Below are 7,835 nucleotides of genomic sequence, written 5' to 3'. Positions count from 1 at the left end.
CCAGCCGCGCCGCTCCCCCCGCTCCGACTGTACGCGCGGCCCACAATGCATTACACTTCATTTACAATCCGCCCGGCCAGATTATCGCTCCCGGCCCCGCGCGCGGGGAAGGCGCATTGTGCGCGGCGCGGCGGGGCGGGGCGGCGCCGGGCCCCAAACAATAGCGCGATGGAGCTGCTCTGGCCGCCGAGCCCGGCGCGGGGACGGGGACGGAGCCCCGCGGGCTTCAGGGCTTGGGTCGGGGGCGCCTGGCCCGGACCAAGCTGCGCCCTATCCCTGCCCCGCGGCGGCCCCGGCAGGGCAGGGCATCCCGGCTCCGGGGGGCCGAAGAGCCGAGCAGGTGCTTTGTGACGTGCCCTCGGCCCCGCACCTGCAGCCCAGCTGCACCCCCAGGACACACCGAGGCTCCCCCCAATGTGAAGTGCAAGAGGCCCTGTTAAACCTCCCAGCATTGCTGCTCTGGGCACACCTGAACCGGGAGGATGCTCAGGCTGCTTAACTTAGCAGGGAGTGAAGCAGGCTGCAAGGTCTTGCCCCTCTGACAGCCACAGGGGGTGCATGAGGGTGCACGTGCCCCCCTGACAGCTGACACCCACGCTGATGGCAGGGCTGGTGCCTCCCCAGATTCGGGAGGCCATCAGCAGCTTCTCCGGGTGCCCCCCCAGATTCAGGAGGCACCAGTCCCTGATGTGGACAGCCCTGCTGTAGACCATGTGGCCCCTGGGCTCTGGGGTTCCCCATAGGTTAACCCAGGGGTAGGCAACCTCCAGCAAGTGCGCCAGACAGTGTGGCACGCAATGGCATTGTGCTTGACATACGCGCCTCAGGGCGGACAGCAGGGAAGTAGCTGGGGCTGTGCTGCCACAAGGATCAGGCCCCTTGCAGCTCCCCCACCACCTGCCAACATCTGACAAGTTGAGCTTGCAGGTGTTTTTGGCACTCTGCCCAAAACCACTGCCAGCTCTTGATTAACCTAAAGCTCTAGGATCCCTGTTGTGGGGTTGCTCCTCCCATCACTCTCTTGTTGCTGCTACTGCTCCTGGAGTTTCCAAGCTCCCATCCCTCCTCCCGCTTGCTGCCTGCCCTGCCCTGCCCTGCCCCAAGTGTGGGCAAGGCAGCAGGACCCAAGGGGACTGAGGGATCCTGCAGCTGGGAGACTCAGGGGACTGGAAGTGCTGGCACAGCAAAGCAGGAGGGCCTGCCCCATGGCACCACGGATGTTTCAAACTTGCATAATGCACAGCCTTTAGCCCCCAGCCACTCAGGAGTTCGACAGTCGTCCACGGTCTTTCAGGTGCCACCCTGTCCTGCCTCCTCCTTCTTTGAGACAAGCACAACTAACTGCTTCTCTCTACTATTAAAATTCACTACAAATGAAGGATTTTAAAAAGTCAACTCAAACTTATTACTTTAAGTTATTATTCATGTGCTTATTAATGCAGCTATACTTAATGTTCATGTTTACTAGAAATTAATCCTTTCTTGCTACAGTTATTTCACATTTTAAACAGTGGAAAACTGAAGAGCAAATCTGGACAAGCAACTGCACTAGTATCCAAATGCTGATAGGGTGCAGGCTGAAAGAACAGACAGAACTTCAAGAGCCAGTAAATCCTGAGATATATGGTAATACCCTTAAGTAACTCTGCCTCAGTTTCTTTTGCTGTGCAGTGGGGATAATAATATAACAGGATTTTATTTGTAATGCCCAGTCCTTGACACCAGTAGACACTAGTAAATATTTCATAGATTTCATAGACATCAGGGCTGGAAGGGACCTCGGGAGATCATCGAGTCCAGCCCCCTGCCCAAAGGGCAGGAAGTCAGCTGGGGTCATAGGATCCCAGCAAGATAAGCTCCAATTTAATCTTGAAGGTGTTCAATGTAGGTGCTTGAACCACCTCTGATGGCAGGCTGTTCCAGACCTTGGGGGCTGGGACAGTAAAGAAATTCTTCCTTATGTCCAGCCTGAAACGGTCTTGCAGGAGTTTGTGACCGTTCGACCTCGTCATCCCATGGGGCGCTTTGGTGAACAAACGTTCCCCCAGATCCTGGTGGTCACCATATTGCATGACTAAAACCCCATAGATGGCTTTGAAAGTGAAGTATTTAGGGAGTGTCTCTCATTACCACATCTCCCAGCAATTTATTGTAAAAAAATTAAAGAACCAAGTACTGTTTATTGTTCTATGCTGCTGCAAAGATGCAAATTTCCTTTGATACCTCTCCTTTGCGAATCAAACAACAACATGAAACTCAAGGTCAACGAAGATATGGCCTAGAGCTCCATTTAAAAATAAAAGAGGGAGACAGTTTTTGGCACACAATTTACTAAACCAGTACTGCCCAACATTTCACAGAATCATAGGAAATTAGGGTTGCAAAGGCCCTCAGGAAGCATAGGTCATGTGTAGAGGGAGCATGTGCCCCGCTCTCCCCTCCCCCCCCTGAAATTAGCCTGTGCCAGCCCTGGGATTGGGGGGCACTGAGAGAAGTGCTGGCAGCATTTCTGGGTTTGCCAGCTTGGCCACTGGGAGACTCCCCCCCTGCCCCCCCCATTGGAGGTCAGCCACTGGTGCCCCCCCAGGATCAGGAGGCACTAAGTCACCCATGTCAAAAGGTCCTCTAGTACAATCCCCTACTTAAAGCAGGACCATCCCCAACTATATTATTTTATCCCAGTGGGCCAGATGGATGGCCCAGGGCTTGTCTACAGCCCAGACCCATGCACCAGCCCAGCTTTATGTGCCTACATGCAGCCACACATGTGGCATGATCTGCTGCACATAGCCACATTATCCAATCTGGGGAGCTCCCCACAGACCTCAAAATCTGGCAGCAGAGGAGTAGCAATTAATGCTTCCCCTGCTTTCCTGCTGCCGAATTCCCAGACCTGTGGGAAGCCCGGCAGGCTGGATGACAAAGCTGTGCAGGCTGAAAGTGGTCCATGGCCTGGGTCTGTTCAGTCTTTTCTTTCTAAAACTAAAAGCCACAATGAGATTTCTCCACAGAAATGTTAAACTTTATCAAGTTTAAGACAGTTTACAATAAAGCTAGTTTACATAGGCCAAGCATGACCTAAAAACTAACTCACTTTTCCTGATGTAAAACTAGTCAGGTTATAGCCAGAAGCCTAGGCTATAATCCCCCACCCCCACCCTAAATGTTACCCTGCAGCAGCATTAGGAAAAAAGTGCTTTTGTATAGGTCAGAACTATGTACAAGATAAACTCAGCCTTTTTCATAAACTAGACAGATCCAAATCTGTTTCATTCAGACATGAAAAAAAGAAATAGGTGATGGGGGAGAGGGGAGAAAATGAGGTCAAGAAATAAGGATGGAAAAAAAGGAGAAAATACAGGTGAACAAATGGAGCTGCCAAAGTAATGATTCTGACACTGACTTCCCACTTAATTATTGCTTAACCAAAAATTGTTTGACTCAAATTTTAGAGCTAGTTGAACAAACAATGAATTATCTCTCACAAAAATTGAGAATACAAGGAAGAGCTAGTTTAAATTAAAAAAAAACACAACGATGGGCAGAAAGTATGTGCTCCAATTCTTCTGCAACACTCTAGAAAAGTATACTGACAGTAACTCTTATTTTACTGTGCACAGAAAGCTTTCAGGTAGTCTTAACTAACATAAAAATCTGACAATGTAGTTAATTGATTAGTATATTGTACAATAGTTGCAGGATATTTTCATGATAATATAAGATCACTACTTCTCAGGACGATATATTTTCAGCAGTATTACTTTGGGGTGAGATGATGACAAAGGCTGCTATTTTATCCGCAGAGTTATGAGCAAACAGTGCATTTCCCAGGAAATATTTCAGTCATATTTCTTTTAAAAGCAAAAAAAAAAGGAAGAAGAAAAAGAAAAAGAAAATAAACCATTAGCAATCCCCATCTACCAGACTCCTCTCCCTCCTCTCAAAAGTTTTAAATGGTTATTTAAAGCAGGGTTGAGGAGCCATCCCTCTGCTACAATACACTATTAACATGGCCAATTAATGGCGTTCTCCCACCTTGTATTCAGTACCTCACAGCATCTCTCTAAGCACATATTGAAAAAGTTTTTTTCACATGATATCTCAAAGAGCTCCTCCATTTGAAGAGACGAATTCATAGCAAATTTCATTCTGTTTTTGTACTGTTTGAAGCTAAGGACCGTTAATCAAATACATAATAGAACACCAGGTTTAAGTTTTGGGTATTTTATTTGGAAAAACAGCTAGAATATTGTGAATAACTGATACCTTAAATTCAGTGGTCAAACTGAAAAAATAGCTTACAAATTTGTTTCATGTCAACCTGAAATGAAAATCTGGGGTTATTTTGGTTTGTGGGGGGAGGGGAATTATTAATGAATCAAAATTAAACATTTTGTTTTCAAGTATTTAAACTAGTATTTTAAATGAAAGCCCAGAAAACAAAGAGCTCCATTCACAAGGAAACTAAGCTGAGAAAAAGGAGCTTGGAGGTGAGAGTCATTCTCTAGTACCGGGTCACTAGGGCACTCACCATGGAGGCAGATAACCCAAATTCAAAAACCCTTTCTCCTGGATTCAGAGGAGAACCTCAGCCCTCCCCACTCAGCTGCATAAAGGCTACACATGCTGGAGGGAGCAAAGGGGCCTTTTCTTTTGTAAGGAAACATACAATGGGAATGAGATGTTGCTGGCTGTAGTAGATATAGAGAAGTGGTCCATTTCCTAAGCACAAATCTAGACTCTTTAATTATGCTTTTTTTCTTTTTAAAGGAAAAATTTGACTCAAAGTTTCAGGTACAGTTTTTGTTTTCATTGGCCAGTGGTGAAGGCTGTATATTAGCTCAGGGTCATTAAAGGGAGCAGGAACACAAACATACAGATCTCAGAAAATATAGAGAGTTGAATCAAAGATAAGATACAGCCCTAGTATCCATTCTGCAAGGGGAGCTGAACATGTCTGACTTTGTTGGGAGCTGAAGTAACTAAGGAACTCAAAATCTTCATGTAAAAGCAGAGGAAATCCTTGAGAGTTAGCTATGTTAGTTTTCTTTTTCCTTTCATTAAAAAAGATGACCAAACTAAAATTTCCAAGAGTTTCTACTGCATTTGATCTTTATAAACATTAACCATCCTTGAGTAAGTATTACTATCTCTATTTTACAGACGGGGACAGTGAAAGAGAATGAAAAGTTACCAGTTTGACAAAATCAGTGTGAAAGCTGGGGTTAGAATTCAGAAGTCCTGATGTCCAGTTCCAAGATCATGCCTTTCCTTGATTTGAAGACCCTGTAACTGCAATCATAAAAAGGAGGTGTTTCAAGTGTCAGGCAGATGAAAAATCTGAAGCCATAACCCTTTATTATTTTTCTTAAGTTGACAAAGAAGCTTACAAATAAGCAACTGACACATCTCTAAATAGCAGGGCAGGTTGGTGCTGCCATTTATACATGTAAAAAAGTTCATAGGTGAATTGAACTCAAATTATTAATGACAAGAGAATATAAATTGAAAAGGGTCCATCCTAAAACTGAAACCAAAATGGGATATAATTGAACCGGTATGAAGGGAAATTACCCTCACATGTTAGGGAAAACTGAATTTCAGTCTTAAAGTGTTTCTAGATCCGTGTGGTCAAGGTGGTATTTCTCCCTTGCTACCCTACTTATTGCACATATTCAACCAGCTGTCTTTCAAGGAGGAAATTAAAATGGCTTTCCTTTATTACCACTGGCTGACTTGCTGCTTGACAAGCCTCCAACACAATCACAGGAATCAACTTTGGTGGTATGCTCACAAAAAATGCTGAAATTTCAGCTGGCATATAATGAGGTTCCTTTCAGAGCCCCAGGCTGCAGAAACAAGCAAGAGAGAAAAAGTGTGTACTCATGTTGCAGAGGAGTAAGAAAGTCTCCATCCAAATAAGAACTGCAGACACTACCAGCCAGCAAAGAGGAAAAAGTTGACCAGAGAGCCTAAAAACAAAAATGCTTTCAATGCCAGGATCAGTACTACCCCTGTCATTTTTATAAAAGTAGGGGTTTCCAGCCAAGCTGTGAACTGGAGCTATTATCCTAGAGGTACCATGCAACTACAGGGGAAGAACTACACCTGTTGCTGCTGCTGCCTCAATTTTGGACTGTGGTGAAAAAGAAAGAGAAGCTAGTGTCAGGATCACAGAGCTCTTGGACAATGAGCCTGGGCTATAGACATATAGCTGGGACCAGTGAAACATTAGCCAGGTAAGATGGTTTTGTGCCTGTGCCTGGGGTAAATATAAGATTGGCTGCCCTGTGGAACTGTCTACTGAGACAAAAAATACAGGTATTCAGGGCTGCACCTGGCAGCAGGCACTCTAGCTGGCAACTTTCAGGCCTGTGGCAGCTGTTCCACATCCATCTACATATCCTGCCCAGTCTGACTTCAGTCCTGTTCCTGTTTGCTATCACCATATCCAGCCTTACTCCCTGGCCTTCTGTCCTGGCTGCTGACTCTCAGCATCATGGTTCTGCTCCTTGGCTCCTGATCTCCAGTTCATATCTTGGTTGCAGACCCTGGTCCCTAACCATTGAGCAAAAACACTCACACCAGTGGCCCTGCAGGTTGGCTCCATAGAATACAGACTCTCCAGTCAGCACAAAGGCTGTGGGATATTTCCTGGGCTGTGTTCCTCAGTCACCTCTTTAGGCCATTACTTTTCCCAGATCACAGCAATAAAACAAGCTCCAGCAGGGAGCTGTGCCTCAAGCAGCTGAGAAAGGACTGAGAAAAAGATGAGAGTGATAAATGCAAGATAAAATGAAGAAACATGAGAAAAAGCCATATAGGCACCTGAAAAGCAGAAAAAAGAAATAGGAAGGTAGAGGGTGTATTTTAGAAGCAGAAGTAGTGAAAAAATAAAATTAAAAACTGGGGAGAAAAATTAACAGAACAACATTACAGGTGTCTGCAGTGTTACAATCCGACTAGATCTCCAGTTATACTACATACAGCAGAGGTGAACAAAACACAGCCCATGGGCTGAACCTGGCCTACCAAAGGATTTTGTCTGGCCCATGGGGGGTCCCCTTAGCTCCACCCAGCCCAGGTGTTGGGGATAACCCGGGCTGTGCTGCACACAGCCAATCCTACTGTCCCCGGGCAAGCAGCAGGGCTAGAACAGCACAGCAATTTGATCTGCTTCCCAGCAATGGCAGCTCCTTCCACCACCATACCCAATCCTGCTGTGTGAGCATGCTTCAGTCCCAACCACTCTGCACCCATTGCTGAGGGCAGGAGCCATGCTAACAGGGTGCATGGTCAGGCAGATGGGACGGGACCACAGACAGGCAGGGAGTGGTGTCTGGGAGCAGGATGGACAGGTGGGGCCAGGATCACAGGGCAGGATCATGGGGGTGGTGACAGTACAGGGCTGGAGCAGAGCTGGGATCTATTGCCCACACGTCCCTGCCATGAACGCTGGTTCTGTGGGCAGGGGCATGCAGTGAGTTGGGTCATGGCTCTGCCCTGGGTCTTGGCCCCATGCTGTCACCAACCTGCAATCCGGGCCCTGGCTCCACTTGCCCATCCCTCTCCTAGATGCTGCTTCCTGCCCACTTACAGCCCCATCCCATCTGCCTGGCCATACACCCTACCTACATCGGTCTTGGCCTATCTCCAAGGAGATCCCAGAATCATGTGGCAGTGACAGCACAGGGTTGGAGCCTGGGGCAGAGCCTGGGGCAGTCTGCCCTGCCCTCAGAACTGGTGCCCACTGCAGGGACATGTGCAGGGAGCAGATTGTGGCTCTGTCCAGGACCCTGGCCATATGCTTTCATGGCCCTGCAATCCCAGCCCTG

At 47.2% G+C, this 7,835-nt stretch overlaps 1 protein-coding gene across 1 annotated transcript in view; it reads right to left on the bottom strand.

Moving 5' to 3' along the window:
* STOX2 (storkhead box 2) overlaps positions 1-7,835 on the bottom strand; it is a 240,140-nt gene that overhangs the window by 99,839 nt on the left and 132,466 nt on the right. The window lies entirely within an intron of this gene.

This window comes from Crocodylus porosus, unplaced genomic scaffold, assembly GCF_001723895.1.
Source record: "Crocodylus porosus isolate Cpor-Errol unplaced genomic scaffold, CroPor_comp1, whole genome shotgun sequence".
Classification (NCBI taxonomy): Eukaryota; Metazoa; Chordata; order Crocodylia; family Crocodylidae; genus Crocodylus; species Crocodylus porosus.
Note: the sequence above shows the minus strand (reverse complement) of the source record. Positions and strands in the feature narration are given on the sequence as shown.